The 20,420-nt window shown below is 35.1% G+C and overlaps 2 pseudogenes across 1 annotated transcript; both read right to left on the bottom strand.

Moving 5' to 3' along the window:
* Window positions 1–538: 538 nt before the first annotated feature.
* Window positions 539–2,611, bottom strand: LOC132181648 (putative terpene synthase 9; annotated as a pseudogene).
* Window positions 2,612–11,478: 8,867 nt separating this feature from the next.
* LOC132182942 (putative terpene synthase 9) lies at window positions 11,479–14,879 on the bottom strand (annotated as a pseudogene). The gene is made up of 7 exons (XR_015912094.1): window positions 14,646–14,879; window positions 14,315–14,564; window positions 13,854–14,226; window positions 12,600–12,821; window positions 12,353–12,491; window positions 12,009–12,258; window positions 11,479–11,830 (listed from the first exon to the last, which is right to left on the bottom strand). The product of XR_015912094.1 is annotated as a putative terpene synthase 9 (transcript).
* Window positions 14,880–20,420: the final 5,541 nt, after the last annotated feature.

Here is a 20,420-nt window from a genome sequence, read left to right on the forward strand (position 1 = left end):
TATGGTTTGTTTTAGCTTGGAATTAGAATTAAAGATGGGACTTTTCTTATATTTCGAGGTTGTAGAGACTTATGAGGACTTTGAGGAAGTGTTGAAGGACCCAAGTGAGTAAAATGTATGTTATTACTTGAGGAAGTGTCGTATGACCCAAGCCTCACAAATGCATGTTATTACTTTCTTTCTACATAACATAATTATTTTATATATCAAACGTGCATGTTTACAAATTTCGTAAAATACATTTTGAATTATTGTGAACTCTACTTTGTGAAAATATATGTTGATTAAACAAGATAATGTAAATAATAAAACTTTTAAAAGCGTGATTGTAAAAGACGAAAATAATGAAATTGCTTTATATGACATGATCCAACTTGAGTGAGGAATCATCAATAGGAAGTCTAAAACACTCAAAAGATCATAGTTTGTGCATTCTTAAGAAAAGGGTAGATACCAAAGAAGTCCATTATTTTTATATTTATGTTTTTTTTCAACATGAACATTAATTGCTTACACAAACATGGTGGATCTTGTCACACTAAGTTTGTTCAATAGGGATAGGTTTAACAATTAACGATGTCAAATGATCTTTAATCACCCCAGTTGATGTCCCAAGACCATCTCCATGTTGGTAGACGCATTGAGCAGTGCGAGCCATGTTTATTGACATCTTCACAACGGATTTTGGGAAGGAACTTTTGGCACTCTCCTCATTCAGCTTTGTCCATGAATATCAGATTATAATCTTTATGTGATCTTGAGCTTCCTCTTTGGATACACTTTCTTGTTCCATGTAGCACTCTGAATTTTGCCACATCACCTCTCTTGCTTTAAGCCTACCAATAGAAGAAACAGAAAGTAGAGTAAAAGGTCATATCAATCTAATTGGTATATATATACGTCTTCCATTTTCAACCTTTGTTGCTTAATTGCAAAAATTTGCACCCCCGAAGTCCCCAAATCGCTTAGTCGAGTTATGAGGGAGGCCCAATATATTGGCTCAGAATCATGCTTGAAGCAATTAAGTGCATCTTTTGATATGGTGCACCCAAGCAAAACATAAGCATGGACAATGGCTGCAGGACCACCCACAGAAATCAATGAATTTTCTAAGTACTTGTCCACAGTTGGAGTGTATCCACTGGAAAACCACCGCGCTTCTATTAAATGTGATCTACAAAGATTTGACCACTGCATTGAAAAACTAATTAATGCCAATTAGATATCGCCATTAGAAATGAGAAAACTTCACTTACCTCTTATATTTATGTATTTTTGTAATCATATCATTAATATTTTAAAATTACAATGTCAGGTTATTTATTTTAAAAACTTTGTAATGTCACTCCTATATATTTAAAAATCTTTGAGGTTAAATCAGCCGGTAAAAAAGTAAAATGTACTTATATTTATGTAAAACTAAAACTAAAACTGAGAAAAAAAAAAAAAAAACACGTTGGTTTTGCAAAACATGCATGTGGCTTGGGCCGCTTGGCTTTGGTTGTGGGTCTGTTGACCTACGGCTCGCCAAGGCCGGTGACCAACTTTTCTTGGCCGTGGGTCGGGTGCCCTTTAAATTTTTCTTCTTTTTTTTTTTTGTTTTTTGTTTTTTAACAAAAAAATTCTGACAGAGTTGTAATATTGCAAAGTTTTTAAACTTTACCACCCATCATAGAAAATTTTTCAAGTTTGAAGATATGATTGCAAAACAAATTGAAATATCACGTGTTAAGTGAAGGTTTTTTTTTTTTTTGGCTGGTAGAGTTAAACAGCATTAATCAAATCTACGTACACCCCATTAATTCAAGAATTCACTTCAATTTTCTTACCGCTTCCTTAATGTAGCTAGGGGAAAGTATCCAAGTCCTGATCTTTGTTGACATCAAAGACGACTTCATTAACATAGTTAAGCATGGCAACATAGCAGATCTTCATATGTTGGGGAAGATCCTCCATGGCTTTCATGTGTCCCATCTGCTCAAAATATTAGAAAAGGACAGACAAGAAAAAAGTTACAATATTTGTAATCTAAGTGATGATCCGGTTTGGACAAAATAAAAATAAACAATAGTAGCGTTGATAATTATTGATGTTTGTTTAGTCTTTATACCGATCCACAGCATCAGTGAAGGATTCAAGCCCATCCAGCGATCCATATATATCATACATGTCATCAATAGCTAATAATATGCATACAAATTTGGTGATGCCTATCCTGCACTTGGAAAATTGCGCCTCGAAAATGATCCCCGTCGCCCACAAATAATTCTCCATCAACTTGTCCCTTGAGAAGGGTAGCTTATCTTTAAAACCCAAGTCTCTCCACCACCTGTGTATATATATATATATATATATATATATATATATATATGAATCAAACTCAAACATGTCAATCTTTTCGCAAGTCTTCCATTGAAGAATATGGATCAAAGTAAGAGGTTTACCTTGCTAACTCCTGAAGCTCTCGATGATATATGGATTGCACTAGATTGTAATCTAACTTAGCCAGCTCAAGCAAAGTCAAGTTCTTTGCAGTATCCTTTTGATAGACATCAATAAAGTTCCGTGCTTCAACTCTTTGCATCCTCCAATACAGGGGGATTTCCAATTTTTAATCTTGGCCTTTTATTTTTATTCAATAGCCATACAATACCATGTATTCTATTTAAATTAAATAATAAAATATTAATTCACTTTTTAAAAAAAATTAAAATAACAAAAAGTTAAAATCAAGTAAAAAAAATTGGGATGGTCTGGTCTAGGGTGGCTTCGGCCGCCTCAAAATCTGGGGTGGCTTCCCTAGGTACTTGGGGGTGGTGGTCCGGCCACCCCAAAGCCAAACAAATTTCAACCTTTTTTTTTTATTTGGCCATTGGGAGTGGCCGAACCACCTCCAAGGGCCAAATAAAAAAAAAAATTGAAATTTTTTTGGTCTTTGGGGGTGGCCGGACCCCCCCCAAAGGCCACTCCTAGACTCAACTGGGGTGGCTAACCACCCCATAGCTATGGGGTGGTCGGCCACCTCCGTTTTTTTATTTGACTTTCTATTTTTTTTATTTTTTTTTATTTTTAAAATTAATTAATATTTTATTATTTAATTTAAGTGGGACATGTGGTATTGAATGGACGGTTGGATAAAAATAGATGGCTAAGATTGAAAATTGAATAATCTCTAATTCTCCCAATAATAGGAAGGGATCGTGATCCCAAGATATGTCCCCCCCCCCCCCTCCCCCAAAAAAAAAAAAAAAAGTCTTTTCAAAATGACCGTTTTCACTATTTTCTACAAAAGTCAACATTTTATTTTATTTTTCTATCACATTAACTATTTTTATTACCTCTTAAATAAAATACTCGAAAATACTCTTAACAAAAAGAATTACCAAACACACCAAAGAGATTTTTTTTTTTTTCAATAAAACAAAAATATATCAATAAATTTTTTTTAAAAAAATCTTTTTTAAAATTCCACACCCAAATTTTTATTTAAAAAAAAATAGTTTTAGTTTATAAAAAATAAAATAAAATATAATTTTATATTATTAAGGGTATAATTATTTTCATCATTGGAAGGACATTGATAATTTTTAGTAGTTTGATAGAAACGTTGTCTCAATTGAAAGTTTAGAGGAAACCATTGTCAATTTTAGTTAGCAGGACAGCTAAAATAGGAGCAAAGAGAGCTACGTACATCCACTGATCGCGCAATTTGAAGAATCGTTTGGCAATATGCTACTATGCTCAATCTTCATTCACCAAATTAATGTAAAAACAAAGGTTTTTTTTTTTTTTTTTTAATCCCTATCAATAAAGATAGAGGTTTTCATGAAAATAATTTTTTTTTTTTAACATATCCACACAAGGGAAGAGGGAGAGGAGATTCGAACTAGTGACATCCGCTTCATAAGACGTGGTCCATAGCCAATTGAGTTACCCATTTGGGGGACCATTGAAAATCATATTTTAAAATAATAATGAAAGTTGATAGTTAAAATATAAAATCAGATGCAGATATTTTAAAAAACTGAGTAACTAAAATAGAAAAATGTTATCTTTTAGCTAAAATATGAAGTAAATTTGCTAAGCAAAATGTGAATACTCTAATAAGACATGCACATTACTTTAGAATATAGATGATTTGAAAAAAGAATATTGTAAATGAAATACTGAAAGTAAATAGCTAAAATATAGAGTGAGATATGTAGGTGCTTTGTAAAAGTGAGTATCTAAAAGACTAAAATAAGAAAATGTAATCTTTTAGCTAAAATGAAGAAAAATTTGCTGAATTAGATATGTAAGCTTAATGGTTTGGTCCAGACTAAAAAGGCTTTGGTCCTGCAGGAAGATAACTATTCATAATCCAATTATCTTATATCAACTTCTTGGTACCTCATCGTTGATTTTATAAATATATGATACCTAATAATGTTATGTCAATTTTGTTGCCTTTAATTATTTATTTTAATATCATTTATTTAGAAAATTAATATATTAAGAGAGTAATGCTACATACTCCACTCTCATCTTATTGGGGTGATATGGAAGTGCTCATCAATTGTTTGATCAAACTTAAAAAAAATAAATTAAATAATAATAATAATAATAATAATAATAATCAAGGGTTGCTCATATCGGAAACCAAAAGCGAATAATTTAGGGTTTAGTGGTTAACCATCTTTATAGTACCAGTGGAAAAGCCCATTCTCAAATGGTTGCCTCACTTTCAAAAGTATTGTATGTGGATGATACCTGTACATCCAATAAATGAAGATAGTCTTTCCATCCATGTTCTGTCCAATATTTTAACGGTGTGTCATATCAAATTAATCAACAACTAACACTTGTGCCATATGCTTTATTAATTAATGTTAGAATATATTCATATTATATTCTACATATATTCTGATATTCACTGTATCTGCTGATTGATCTATATTTCCCTGTATAAATATATTGATTTGATTATGTAATATTGTCAATAAACTCTTGATTGTATTTCCTATTTTATCTGGTCTTATTTAACTATAAATAGGTCATCTTGTATACAGTTCAATACACACAAAAATACAGTATTCAGTTCATCCCAATATTCTCTAGTTATTTTAACATTAATATTATTTAAAATTTATAAAATTATAAAAAATTAACCCAAAAAAATAAAAAGAAAAAAAAATCTAGGTACGCCAAAATGGCCCCCATCTTTGCCAAGGGGATGGCTCGAGCCCCAAGGCCCTTGGTTGTTTTCGACCACTCCCATTTTGCCATGCGTGGCTCACCTCCAATGGCGAAATGGGGGTGGCCGAAAACAATCAAGGGACTTGGGGGTGGCTGAGCCAGCCCCATTTGGCTTGTGGGTCGTTTCAGCCACCTCGTATGGATAGTTTGGGCCAAAGGCTTTGGGTAGTTCGGCCACCCGCAATGACTAAATGGGGGTGGCCAAAACCACCTATAGAGCGCCCATAAGGGGTGGCCGAAACCACCCAAAGGCCAAACGAGGATGTCCGATCATTGGGGTTGGTTTCGCAATTAAAGAATTAGCAATGACCCAAATATCCTCACTAGTAATAACCATCAATTAGCGAAAACATTTTGGGGTCATTTCTAACCATACTTACGCAAGCTGATTGTGAAAATGTTGGCCAATAGAATGAAGAAAGTCTTGTCTTCCATAATTTCCCCTCACCAGAGTGCATTCATACATAGGCGTCTTATTAGTGACAACACCAGTGTGGTCTTTGAGGCGTTGCACACCATGAATGCATGCTTAAAAGGTGGGAAAGGGTATATGACTTTAAAGCTGGATATGAGCAAGGCTTATGACAGGGTGGAATAGGATTTTTTAGAGGCAATTATGCGGAGACTTAGGTTTGACGAGAGGTGGGTGTCCCTTATAATGGTACGTGTACGCACTGTATCTTACTCTATGCTCATTAATGGGCAACCATATGGGCACATCCGCCCTTCACGTGGGATTAGACAAGGGGACCCTCTCTCACCTTACCTGTTTATTATGTGTGCCGAAGGATTGAGCACCCTTCTTAATATGGCAGAACGAGAAGGTAAAATTACAGGACTACCTATTGCCAATGGAGGGACTAAAATTAACCACCTCTTTTTTGCGGATGATAATTTGTTGTTTTGCATGGCTAGTGTTTCGGAATGGGCATATGTGCAGGCCATACTTGACAAATATGAGAAAGCCTCTGGTCAAAAATTGAACTGAGACAAGACGACCATTTTTTTAGCAGGAATACCAAGGAGAAAGCTAAGCAATTCATTGCCTCCTTGTCCAGGGTGAGTGTAACCACCAACTATGAAAAGTACTTGGCTTTGCCGGCCATCATAGGAAAATCTCGCGCAAGTGCATTTGCTGGTATCAAAGGGAGGATTTCGGAGCGTATAAATGGATGGAAGGAGAATTTCCTATCCCAAGGAGGTAAAGAGGTTCCAGTGAAGGCGGTAATTTAGGTCATACCCACATACACTATGAGTGTATTCCAATTGCCAAAAAGTCTTTGTTGGGAAATCAATTTGCTAATGTCCAAGTTTTGGTGAGGTCATAAGCAAGATGACAGTCGTATTGCATGGATGAGTTGGACCAAGTTAGGACGGGCAAAGGAGAGGGGAGGCTTGGGGTATAGAGACTTGGAATGGTTTAATATGGCTCTCTTAGCAAAACAAGGCTGGAGATTGATTCAAAATCCAGAAGGGCTTGCAGCTAAGATCCTCAAGGAGAAATATTATCCTCAAGGCAGCTTTTTGGAAACAAATCTTGGAAGACAACCATCTTATGTATGGCGGAGCGTATGGAATGCAAAGTAAGCATTTGGTCTGACAAATGGGCCCCTACATCTACTGGCGGTTACATTCAGTCCCCAATCAAAATTCTTGATCAGGAGACTAAAGTGAGTGAGTTGTTGGATATTGATATCAACTGGTGGAACATGAACTTAGTCCATGAGATTTTCATGGCTGAGGAAGCAGGACTCATTTGTAGCATGGCAATGTGTCTTTGCAGAGGTGAGGATAAACTGGTTTGGTCGTGCACCAAGAATGGTGAAGACACAATGAGGAGCAAATATCATTTAGCCAAGGATAGGTTTGAAATCGACAATGGGAGCTACTCAAACAGGGATAGCAACAAGCCTTTGTGGAAGGCTATATGGAATATTAAAGGTCCGAGCGTTACCAAAATGTTCCTTTGGAAGGCTTGTAGTGATATCTTGCCAACCAAGGAAAAGATGTTCAAGAAACATGTTACAACTGATCCTTTGTGTCAGATCTGCAATTTGGAGGTGGAGATGTCAGGACACATCCTTTGGAGCTGTCCATCAGCTTGAGATGTATGGTCTGAATGTTCCAACAGGATACATAAATGCTCTAGTGACATCACTAACTTCATGAGTATTTTGGAGAAGTTGCTAGAACGTTTAAACGATGAAGACATACAACGGGTAATGTTTGTTGCACGGGAGATTTGGCAAGGGCGGAACACAGTGGTTTTTGGTGGGAAATTCTCTAGTGCAAAGTTAGTCTTATGCACAGCAACTGATCAGGTGGAGGCTTTCAAAAAAGCTAAAGAGCAAGTCCACAATCGTCGGCCCAGTCCCAGGAGATCCATTGTCGAATCGTGGTGAAAGCCACCTAGGGGAATCATTAAAGTTAACTGGGATGCATCTGTGGAAAGCAAAGGGAAGAGAATTGGCATCGGTCTCATTATGAGAGATCATGGAGGTGCGGCGATAGCAATGCTGTGCAAGACAAGGGCTTACGTCCAGGATCCAGGCACGGCCAAGGCCATAGCAGCTAGAAGAGGAGTTGAGTTCTGCGCAGAATTTGGTATACGGAGAGTTATTTTGGAAAGAGATGCACTCCAGATTGTTCAAGCACTCAACCAAGCAGTGGGAGGGTTGGAACCAGCGGGAGTGATTCTACATGACGCGCAGCAGATGCTTCAACGGTTCCAGGACTGTACGGTGCACTATATCCACCGTGAGGCCAACGGGGCTGCTCACAAGTTAGCTAGGTTAGCTCTTACACTAGGGATGGACAAGGTTTGGAGAGATGAGTTTCCAGAATGTATGCATGATATTGTATCCAAGCAGTTTCATAATCTATAAAGTTTGGAATACCACTTCAAAAAATAATAATAAAAATATTTCGTAAGTATTAACTTTTAAACAATGAGTAATGTTAGGGACCATCTTTTTATCCTCCTAAAGTTGATGTGGCATTTAAAATTATCATTAAATTTTAGATGAATCATACTTTTATTTTGATCCAATTGTGATTTTGAAAGCCACATCAACTTTAGAATGATTAAAAAAGGATAAAAAGATGGTCCATAACATTACTTATACTATATGTAAGCATACACTTAACATAGTATATAAGCTTATATATGATTGACATAATATATGTAATGTAAGTATACAATTAACATACATGAATCAATTGAAGAATTTATCGAACTATTTGGATTTTTTATTATCCTCGTGCACTTCTTCAATCAATTACAATACGATTGAAGGATCAATTGAAATATCTAGATTGTCTATATATAGATATCTAGATTATCTAGATGAAGGATCGATTGAAATATCAATTGCTAAGATTCAAAAAAATATGCGTTGTTTGCTCGCCTTGGACGGCCTGCATGTCTTCGTTGTTTTTGGGTTTAGGTCTCCTTGGATCTGGTTCAACATTGTTTTGATGCCTCTTATAAACTAAAAAGATTATACCGAAACATCTTCTTTAGTAATTTAATTAGAGTTTAGAGTTTAAGATTATTCGTGTCGGTGTCTACTATTTTAAATTTTAGTAGACACCGACACGAATAATGAATAATAACCATGAAATTGCTCCAATCGAGTGACTTGGAGAGCATCCGATACCACCGTGATCCTTCTCTCGGATCGGTTGACATTTTATTTGTGACTTGTAGTCCTCTGCACTTTTCAGATTTGAATAATTATAGAAGTCGGTGCTGGTCCAATAAAAGAATCTCTGGTGGATCATGTGCATGTACCATTTCTTATTATAAAGCAAGTTGGAGTTGGACCCAACATGTACCATTTCTTTTTCTTTTTTTTAGTATTAAATTTTAACTACAAAAATGGTTCATTTTCATTTCAAATAAAATTGATCAGATTAATTTATTAGTCTCATATGAAATACCGTTAATTAAAAAGAAATATTATGTCCCACACTGCTAATTTTCATTTCACATGCATGGGGGTTTGGCCTTGTCGTATATACGCGCGGTCTGTCACAATATGTTTGTTCACTAGCACCTTAAACCTTGAGAGAGGAAAATTCTAGAGAGAAAAATGTGGTTTCGGTATAGTCTCATCCTTGTTATGTTAAGCCTTGAAACTTAAACTTGTTTTTCTTTTTGTTGATATATGTGATTTACTTTGATTTCTACGAGTCTTAAGCATATATACCATGAGAACTCTATAATTTATCTTTCTTAAAGTAAATAGTTTTTTACTCTTGTTTTTCAATGTTTATGAACGTTCCATGATATTTGGTCCAACGTTCGGCCAAATCCGTCCTTTATTGACCGAACATTTCATATTGAGACCGAACGTTTGACAGTGCCCATAGTGGATAATTAGGATTTTTAATAATGGTTTAGTGTGTCTAACTCTTGAGTAGGATTTTTAGGTCCATAAATTAGACTCTCGAGGTACCATTTATAATGTTACAACATGTTTCATAGTAGTGGGAGTTCAAGATGTCCAAAATTATGGATGAGCAAAAAAGATATGTAAATACTTGCAAAACTGATTTAATGAACATGTGATATGCTAGAAGAGTGACCAAGTATTACTCTTCAATAACATGTTTTGAGCCTATTACTTTATATGTTTAACTATGATTTTCTAAATAAATGAACAATATTTGCATTGTACGACATGTTACACCCATTTGTACAGTATAATAGCCATGAGCGTATTATATGGGGTTTGACCTTATGGTCAAAAGATGTTTATTGTTTACATTTAACCTTGGATCTAATGGTAGTTTCGTGGCTAACGTAGCCAGGCTTGATTGGTGGTCATTATGGATGGACATCATTAGTAGCGTGGGTCACCCGAGGTCGAACTCAGTTGGGTTGCAAGTTAGTGGACGATAGTATGTGTATGATCCAAGACGCCAATATTCCATTACAAGTCCTTCAGGACAACTCCAACCCAACCAAAAACGGATTAAGAGCTTGGATTGACCATATGGAGGATAACTATGATTAATAAAGTACACTTATATAATATGATTTTCCTGCATCAAAATATCAGTGATTGTTATTGGAACTATGCCTCACGCTTTCTTTAAAATAAACTATATTCATATGGCATAGTAACGGAGATAATACACATCCTATTAGTGAAAATTTACATTTATTATTCCATGTTATGAACTCTCACTTAAGGCCCATTACATAAATCGGTTTTGTTATAATTTAATTACTAAATCATGAATTTATATAACTATTTTCCTTCCATCTACCAAACGCTTCGGTGTTTTCCAGTTTAGTAGGATACCCACTACAAAAATTTAACGATTTTGTGATTGCGTATTAGTGACTTTTTTGGGCCAAAAAAGTCACTACTAGGTTAGTGACGTGCTTGTAGTAACATTTTTTAAATGACAAAAATTTGGTAGACTAGAAACGGGGGTAGCGACTTTTTACTGTTCACACGTTACCCTTTTGGTGACATGTGAACAGTAAAAACGTCACTACCCCTTAAAAAATTATAAAAAAAATAAAAAATAAAAAATAAAAAAAATTCACCACTAATTTGTATATATATATATATATATATATATATATATATATTATCTTGTTTCTTCTCTTTTCCCTTGCTTGCCGACAGACCCCTCCCCCTCAATTATTATTTTTTTCTTTCCTTCCTAGTTCCTTCCCTTATTACCCCTACCGACACATGATTTTTTCCTCCCACTTCTTAACTCTTTTATTGTTTCTTGAAGCTACAGAGAGCATAACCAAAGAGAGAGAATGGGGGCGAGGGAGAGAAGCAGAGACGTTGGGAGAACAGGCTAGCAGGTGGGAGCGAGAGTGACGATAGAGAGAGGACAGAGTCTGATCAAAGAGGCAGAGTGAGAATTGAGAGAGGGAAGTGAAACCCACTGAGAGAGTAATAGGGAGAGATTATGTGCTTTATTAAGCTTAAATGTACTATGAAATGACGAAGCTATCCTACACATCAGCATGAGAAATTAGATGCTTTATGAACCAAATATCATTATGAAACATGACTCGAATAAATATGGTAAATCTTCTGATTTAGATTCGTAGAAGGAACCTAAATCTTTAAGATTCTATATATCCTTTACAAACACTGAATTTGAGACTAGTTTCTGCTTAGTTTTATTAATCACTCGCAAACTATAAATAAGATAAATACAAAGACATAGACTTGTAGATGAACTCCTACCCCTACTAGAAGATAAACTCCTACCCCTACTAGAAGATAAACTCCTAGTCGCATATCCCCTACACTAAGTTTATTCGATCAATAGGGATAGGTTTGACAATTAACGAGGTCAAATGATCTTTAATCACCCCAGTCGATGTACCAATTCCATCTCCAAGTTGGTAGATGCATTGAGCAGTGCGTGCCATGTTTAATGATATCTTCACGACAGATTTTGGGAGGGAGCTTTTGGCACTCTCTTCATTCAGCTTTTTCCACGAATAGCTGATTAATCTCTTTATGTGATCTTGAGCTTCTTCTTTGGATACACCTTCTTGTACCATGTAGCACTCGATGGATTTCACTACATCACCTCTCTTGCTTTCAGCCTACCAATACAATTAAGAAACAGAAAGTAAAATCAATCTAATCAATATGGATTTCATCCATTATCAAATAAAATAAGACTAATTGGTCAATTGATACAATCAATATGTACTTCTTCCATTCTCAAACAAATTAACAGCTTCTGGCTAGCTTAATTGCAAATATTTGTACCAAACGTACCTCCCAAGTCCCCAAATCATCACTTAGTCGAGTTATGAGGGATGCCCAATATATAAGGTCAGAGCCATGCTTTAAGCAATCAAGTGTATCTGTAGATATGGTGCACCCAAGCAGAACATAAGCATGGACTATGGCTGAAGGACCACCCACAGAAATCCATGCATTTTTCTAAGTACTCGTCCACAGTCGGAGTGTATCCGCTGGAAAACCATCGTCTTTCTACCAAATATGATCGACAAAGATTTGCCCACTGCCATGAAAACAACAATATTGATTACACCCCCACGACATGCATTGAAGAATTGACTTCAATTTTGTTTTTTGTTTTTTTGTTTTTGGCTTACCGCTTCCTTAAGGTAGGGGAAAGTATTCAACCCATGATCTTTGAGAACATCAAAGACCACTTCATTAGCAAAGTTAAGTATGGCAAGATAGCAAATCTTCATGTACATTGGAAGATCCTCCATTGCCTCCATTTCCCATCTGCATGTTCAAGATATATTACAAAAGAGAAGGGAACAATGTTTATGATCCAAGTGATGTTTTGGACAAAATAAAATAAACTTGTATACTTGATAATTATGCTTTTACCGATCCACAGCATCAGTGAAGCATTCAAGCTCCTCCAGCGATCCATACATATCATACATGTCATCAATTGCTGATAATATGCATATAAATTTGGTGAGGCCTATCCTGCACTTGGAAAACTGGGGCTCAAATATGCTCCCTATTGCCCACAAATAATTGATCTCGATCATCCTGTCCCTTGAAAAAGCTAGCTTATCTTTAAAACCCAAGTCTCTCCACCACCTATATATGAATCAAGTTTCAAAGATTTCAATCTTTCTGCATGTCTTCCATGAAAGTATATAGATGCAGGAGAGGAACATTAGTATGGATTTATTATTTATGAATGTGTGTTTTAGTTTTCATTTTTCATTAAGGATTAAGTTTTTCTTCTCTATTAAGATTATGTTTTCTTTTTTCAATAAGGATTTTTTTTTCTCTTCTTAAATTATGAGTATTTTTTAGTCAATATAAGGGATACACATGCACTCAATGGAATAATTTAATTTTGAAGTATCAATTAAATTTTAATGTTTTAGAGTTATTTCGTTGTTTGCATAATTGGAGCAACTATGATCTTTTTCTTCTCTATTTGTTATTTTCTGTCTTCCTAAATTCTCTTTTTGTTGGGTGGTCTTGGCCTCTCTCAATCTCAAAAGTTAGCTCAAGATGTGAGGCTTTCCTTCGCATTTATAAACTGACCACTAGCTCCTTCCACAACCGATGTGTGGATAACCCCAACAATCTTCTCTCAACACATCGGGTCTTAGGTCGGAGCAGCGACAACCTGTTTCTTCCATGGACTGTTAGGCTGAAACTTGTTAGTAAATCTGGTCTCTGAACAATCTTAGTTCTGCCCAGCATCATATATACATATATATACCCTTTTTTTATCTTACCCCTACTTACCATCCTTTACACACTAGATAAATTGAATTTATAGCTCCTGAATGGTTCACTATCTGGATAAGATATATTTGTAGCAAATTTTTGTCCTTAGCTAAGGGCTTATTCAGTAGTTAAATAAATAAATAAATTAATTAATTAAAAAAAAAAAATGGGCCCTTTGAACTCCGTCGTAGAGTAACGCCATGGTAAGGGGTAAGTCACCTGTTCAAATTCGATAAGGCGCTTTAGGATTTTTCATAATACCCAGCCATACCATAGTACTCTTTTTGGAGGAAGGATGGAGATCTTGTTGAAAAAAGTAACAAACCTATATATATATATAGAGAGAGAGAGAGAGAGAGAGAGAGAGAGATGAAAAAACTATACCTTGCTAACTCTTTAAGTTCTTGTTGATATACGTACTGCACTAAATTGTAATCCAACTTAGCCAGCTCAAGCAAAGTCAAGTTCTTTGCCATATCCATTTGATAGAAATCAATGAAGCTCCGAGCTTCAACTCTTGGTATCCTCCAATACAGGGTGATTTCCAGTGACTGTTTCACTTGCTTAGCTGAATTACTGTCCAATTTTCCCATCAATGGTTTCAGGTTTTTAATGCTGAAATCCTTGGCTTCTTCCAAAATATCCTCTCCATGCATTCCTAGGTGTGAGGCTTCATACAAACTCAAAAGTCCCTCCATGTCACTGCTTAAACTGTTCATGAATCTCCCATCGCTGCTTCTGAATTTGTCAAACACAGCTACATGTTTTGACAAAATCACTCAGAGAGGCTTCATAGAAACAAAATGAAAAACATATAGGTTGGTTTTGTGAAACTATGACATCACCTGAGGTAATCGAAAAACCATGTTGTCTTAAAAGTCGAAACTGCAAAGCAGTGGTGTCAAGATTGGTAGTGAGATGTGGATACAAAAGAGCAAGAGCCTCTTCAATCTCCTTTTCAAAGTGGTAAGCAACTCCCAACCGCTGCATCGTGGAAGCAAGCTTCAAAAGGACACCAGCGTCTTTATTATTGGAACTCAGCAAGCATTTAGCATTTCGTTTCAACTCCTCCAATCGAGTACCATACAACTCATACTGCAACACAAGCTTAAACGGATATTATGAAGGCGGCGTCTGACTACAGAAAGAAAATGAAACAGTAATTGGATCACTTACAGTGTAGGGGGTGCTTAAGGACTCGATGAAATCGGGTTCCCAAATGCTACGATGGTAATGAGCCGACCGCCGTGAATTCCCTTGTGATTCGTTGAGCTCTGAGACGATCATGAAGGAGGGCAATATCGGTAGGTCCCTCTTGCCTCTTCTTCTACGTGGTTGGGAAACTACACTTCTTTGGCGATTAAGCTTAACGCAACATGAGCTAGGGAGGGAGAAAAACATTATTTCCATCAGGAACCTGATTAAATGTTCTCAACAACTTGAGAAAATTATTGCAGAAAACATGTAACACCCTGAGAAATTTATTAAGAATGCTTTCATATAAATTTTGGTCTTAAGTTAAATCAAATATATTAGGAAAATATATTTGATATCTAATTTTATGTTATCGGTTTAATTTGGTTCAAATTAGGCTCTGATTCGCTTTATGAAATTCAAGATTTAATTAATTAGACTTAAAATATAAAAGGATTAAAGGAATTAAATGAGATAAGCTATAGATATATATAATTAAAAAAAAAAGATATATATATATATAACTCTTACCATTTATGTAAGCAATAAATATATATAGATAATACTAGACATTCCAACATTTTTTTTTCAAATTATTTTTCTCAAATAATTTAGTCCATTCAATAAAGAAATAGATTTATATATATTTTTTAATATATTATAATATATTATATTATATCACACCTACTACAGCATGTAGGTACACATGTAATTGCATTCACATGGACACTAGAACCTTCAAGCTCATTAATTTGAATGGGTGCAATGTAGTGAACTTTAAAATAATGATAAAAATTTCTCAAAAGCTATAGATGGGTGAACGCCTAGTGCAGCATGTTCAAGCTCATTAATTTGAGTGAGAGCTTCAAAATAATGATAAAAATTTCTCAAAAGCTATAGATGGGTGAACGCATAGTGCAGCATGGGTTTCGAAACCTTCTTGAAAGCTCCAAGTTCATGAGCTGGCGTAAAGGCATTTCTCCACACACAAGACTTCATGCCTACAAAGAAAAAGGCTGCAGTAAATTATTATTTTTCCATCGCTTGAGTCACTGTTCATGCTTAAAAAATAAATAACGGCAATCAAGTTTTGTTTTCCACCAATCAACCTTTATGTTTTATGCCAGCCATGTCCCAAAACTTCACCTATAAATCGCCCACGCCATGTATTAATTTTCACTCAGAAATTCATGTCCCTCTCTCACGTACTAAGAGTTCTAGAGAGTGAGAAATATATATATTAGTAATAAGCTTTAGAAATTAAAAGCTTTGGAGCTACATCAAGTGGGAGTGTTAAGTATAATTTTTTAATCCTTAGTTTATGTCAATTTTAGTTATTAAAATTTAATTTATGTCGTTATGATGTCTAAATTGCTCGGGAAAATGTGATTGAATATCTCAGGGAAAAATATTATATTCAATCATCCTTGTAAATATTACAAATTCACTGTTGTACTACCTAAATTTTGTTAGGTATTTTACAACAACGTCATCGTGATGTCCAACTAATATTAGAAGTTTTAGATAAATATTATATTAATGTTGTAGTAATGTCCATATAAAAATATGTTGTAACGCTACATAGTCGTTATGCTACCTGAGTGACATTATAATATTTTAGATATATGTCATCATGCTGTTCATTTTTGGATAGAGCATAAGGAGAAATTAAGAGGTCATTATTTTAGCCTTTTAAATATAATTTTAAACTAATATATTGTCGAGCATGGGCGTACTAAATGTAGGGAATATTAGAATCAAGTGTTAGAGTTGGAATCCAGCTTAACGGTTTATGGTGAAAAGGTAAGTATAAATAACTACTTACTGAGACTGATACTATTTTATAAAGCTTTCGAAGTATGATTATTACATGAGCCTGAATATTTTATGAGTAACATAAATTATATGCTTTCGATTAGTTTTACATGTGTTGAAATAAGTTACGAAATAAAAGGAGATTATGAGAACAAAAGAATGATTTTAAAAGACATGTTATTGCATACTGTTAAACATTGAGAATAAGATATAAATTAAGTATGAAGCAAGAAGGTTTTCCAACGTTAATGGTGGGAGCCGAATGAGCCTCTCATGTTAAATAAGAAGCTTTTGTCTTCCTAGAGTTGAATATAAAATTATAAGGTGTTCTTATATTAACGGTGGAAGCCGAAGAAGCCTTCTAGGTTAAAATAAGAAGCCAGGTGCTAACCAAGGGGCCGAAAGTGTTTCCTGATAGCTATAAACGAAAGATTCAAGTCATTTAGAAAGCCAGAAAGGCCAAAGATTGCATCGCATACATTGAATAATGTGATTTATATGTTTTATGATTTTATATTTATATACATATTCCTTTTATGAGATACAAGTAAAATGCATATATGTATAAATATAAAGTCATACATAGTAAAGAAAATGTCTAGATAAGATAAATGGATTTTATTACAAAACAACTCTATGTTGCTTATTTTAACAGCTATGGATTATGCAAAATGAATCTGTCTGAAAAACCTAACGTACGTAGCTGTTATTATAATCACTATGTGATGCAGCGTGACTTAGTGGGCTGTAGTGAAGAACATCAATAAGCAGCGGATAAATACTTCTAAATCTTGATTCTATCAATAATCTAAGAAATCTTTTTGACAAAAGCTAGATACTCTCTAGGTTTTGAAGGAAAATAAAGAAGAACGCTCAACTCTAAGATTTTTTATTCAACAAAATCAATAATCAACATAAACTCCCTTTCTCTATAGGCTATAAGCATATATTTATAACCCTAAACCCTAAACCTAATAAAATATGACATAAATACCTCCAAAACCCTAAACCTAATAAAATAACAACACAAAGTTGGCTAGAAAATAAAACAGACTGACAACGCCTGTCCGAACGGCCACGACATTTAATCGACAAAAACATGAAATAACATATGGGTTCGGACTACACTCTGATCTACATCATTCTCCCTAGGTTGGAGAGAATTCGTCCTTAAATTCTGTCGGTTCTTCCCAAGGTCCTTCGGTTGTCCAGTCAACTCATTTCATCCTCCTCTTCTCAAAATCACAACAAGGCCACACCTCATAATAAACATGATGGCCCGCACCTCACTTTGCCGAGTAGACTTGCCAAGCTTTGCTCATACCTTGCCCTTCCCAAATGCCATGAGAATCCCCAAAGAACTTACAAAGACCCTTCACTCTTTGATAGAAAAGTCGTCTCCGCCTCATAGATCTCATCACAACTTTTGTTAAAAAATTTTGACTCTACTCCAAGGAAATCAACTTCCAAATCAAAGATTTTTCTTTTAACACTTTCATCAAACACTTGGTGTATAGAACTCACCTCTTCATCGGGATAGATGTCATAGATTGGTGGAGAGGCTCAATTTACTGAGCAATCTTCTTCAATAACGCCATCTTCCTCCACCACAACCAATTGACTCCTAATCTCCGTTGCCTCTCTAGGCACCATCTCCTCCATCTTCCTAGGTACTTCTTTTTGTGGAATTTTTTTAATTTTTTGTGTCACCAAGAACTCTTTGGGTTGCAAGCAACCTTGGAATTCTGGTACATCGAGTTTGAACCTACTCACCCGCCGATTGGCATGAGCTTGCGTAAGGTGCTAACTTCTGGGGATTCGGGGCTCCGCAAACAGGTTTCTAGATCCACTCCCTTTGTGACCACACAGGTTGGATATTCCAGTAGTGAGGTCTTCAATTTGATCCCTCATGGCTATGAATTGATCCTCCATGTGTTGCCAACGTCCAGCGATAGATTTGCCTTCCGCCTCCGCAAATTGCGGTATTGGTTGGCGACGACAATTGTTCGGCCCACCACCCATAAGCATAAATTTATAGCCCAAAACCCAAAACCTAATAAAATATGACATAATACCCCCAAAACCCAAAACCTAATAAAATAACGAAATAAAGACTCCCAAAACCCTAATCCTAATAAAATAACAACATAAAGTCGGCTAGAAAATAAAACAAACTGACAGCGCCCATCCGAACGGCCACGACACTTAAACGACAAAAACATGAAATAACACATGTGTAGCACCCCAGAATTTTCAAAGTTATTTAAATAGATTATTTTGATGATGATGTTCGTTTAATATCCATTTTAGCCAATGAATTTTTGGGGAAATTTATGGTGTTACAGAGAATGATAATTAGATAATGGTAATTGGTGAAATAATAGGATAGTAAATGGTAAGAAGAATTGTAATGGTAGGTAGAATAATTAATAATAGGTATAATAGTATTGGTATAAGGAGAGTAAAATTGTAAATGGAATGTAGAATAGTCAATGGTAGGTATAATAGTATTGGTAAGTGGAATAGTAAAATGAGGATAAAATTGTAAATGGAATGTAGAATAGTATTTGTTTTTTCCTATAAATAAAACTCTTCCTCTTCACAAATTTCACCACTCCCCTCCCTTCTCTTCCACATATTCTTCCTTCTTCCGCTTTCTACTCAGTCTTTCTTCTTTTTGAGAATATTTACTCAGAGCAGAAAGAGAAAGGGGGAGACAAAGCACTGCAAGAAATAAAGAATACGAGAGAGAACAGACTTGAGAAACTAGTTTCAAAAGATATACTAGTGGTATTAATCACATTGTAGCAACTTGATTCCTTCAGACCAATTTTAGCCTCAGTCTAGTGGTAAGTAAATTCACTACCCCTTCTAAAATTACTTCATGTCATGCTATTTATACATTCTTGTATCAAACTGTAAATGATTATTTTATTTACCTGTCATGGAGATATGTTGCATGCATGAAAGATTTTTAGAAGAATTATTTAGAAAGCTTCTATTTCTTTAAACGCTTTCTAAGTACAACAAGTTTATATTTGGAAAAGTTTCTATTTTGAGAAAAGAAAGTTGAAAAATGATGATGATTATAAGAAAGAAGAATGATGATAAACCCTCCTACTTGTTGCCCTAAGATACATCAAAAAAAGTACAAGAAATGAGTTAAATGTTTATGAAATGAGGGCGTATGTATGGAGGAGAGTATTTTTGGCCCCAAGATAAGTAAAGATGAGAGGAGTTCAGTAATGATACTCGGATGGAGGCGAAACTACTGAAGGAGGCTATGCAAGAAAGTGATATTCCATCAATATGACCATTGAGTGCACCAAGAAAGAGTTAATTAACGGTCGGGCATGGCCGAGGCCACAATTCAGTGCCATGGTCACAAGGACCCACAACCCTCGTACACAGGGGTAACAGTGTACATGGGCCCTAATATGAGAAAATGATAATATAATTTCATCGATGATATACTATGATTACAATGATGATTTACAATGATGATTTACTATGATGATTTATAATGATGCATTATGATAATGATTTATAATGATAATTTATGATGATGATTTATTACTAGAGGTAATAGTATGTATATGCTACGAGTGATGCAACCGTACATACATGTATTATTATGGCTGGTTGTATATTTATTTGTGAAAACAATTTTCAAAACTGAGAACAAGGAGTAAAACTATTTATAGTTGTGAATTTTACTTGCTGGGCCCCTTTGGGCTCATTTAGTTTTATTTCTTGTTTTCAGGTAGAAAGGACGCTGGAATAGGAGGTAGGAATGGGGGCGGGAATAATTATTAACTTTCATAGTCTTTTCATATAAGTTATTGTAATAATATGATATTCCGCAACTGAAGTTCAATGTTTTCTAATTTCTCTTGTAATAAAATCTCTTAAACAATGTTTTATACATTTATCGTATCATTT

The sequence above is a fragment of the Corylus avellana genome, chromosome 5, assembly GCF_965113065.1.
Source record: "Corylus avellana chromosome 5, dhCorAvel1.hap1.2, whole genome shotgun sequence".
In the NCBI taxonomy this organism is placed as follows: Eukaryota; Viridiplantae; Streptophyta; class Magnoliopsida; order Fagales; family Betulaceae; genus Corylus; species Corylus avellana.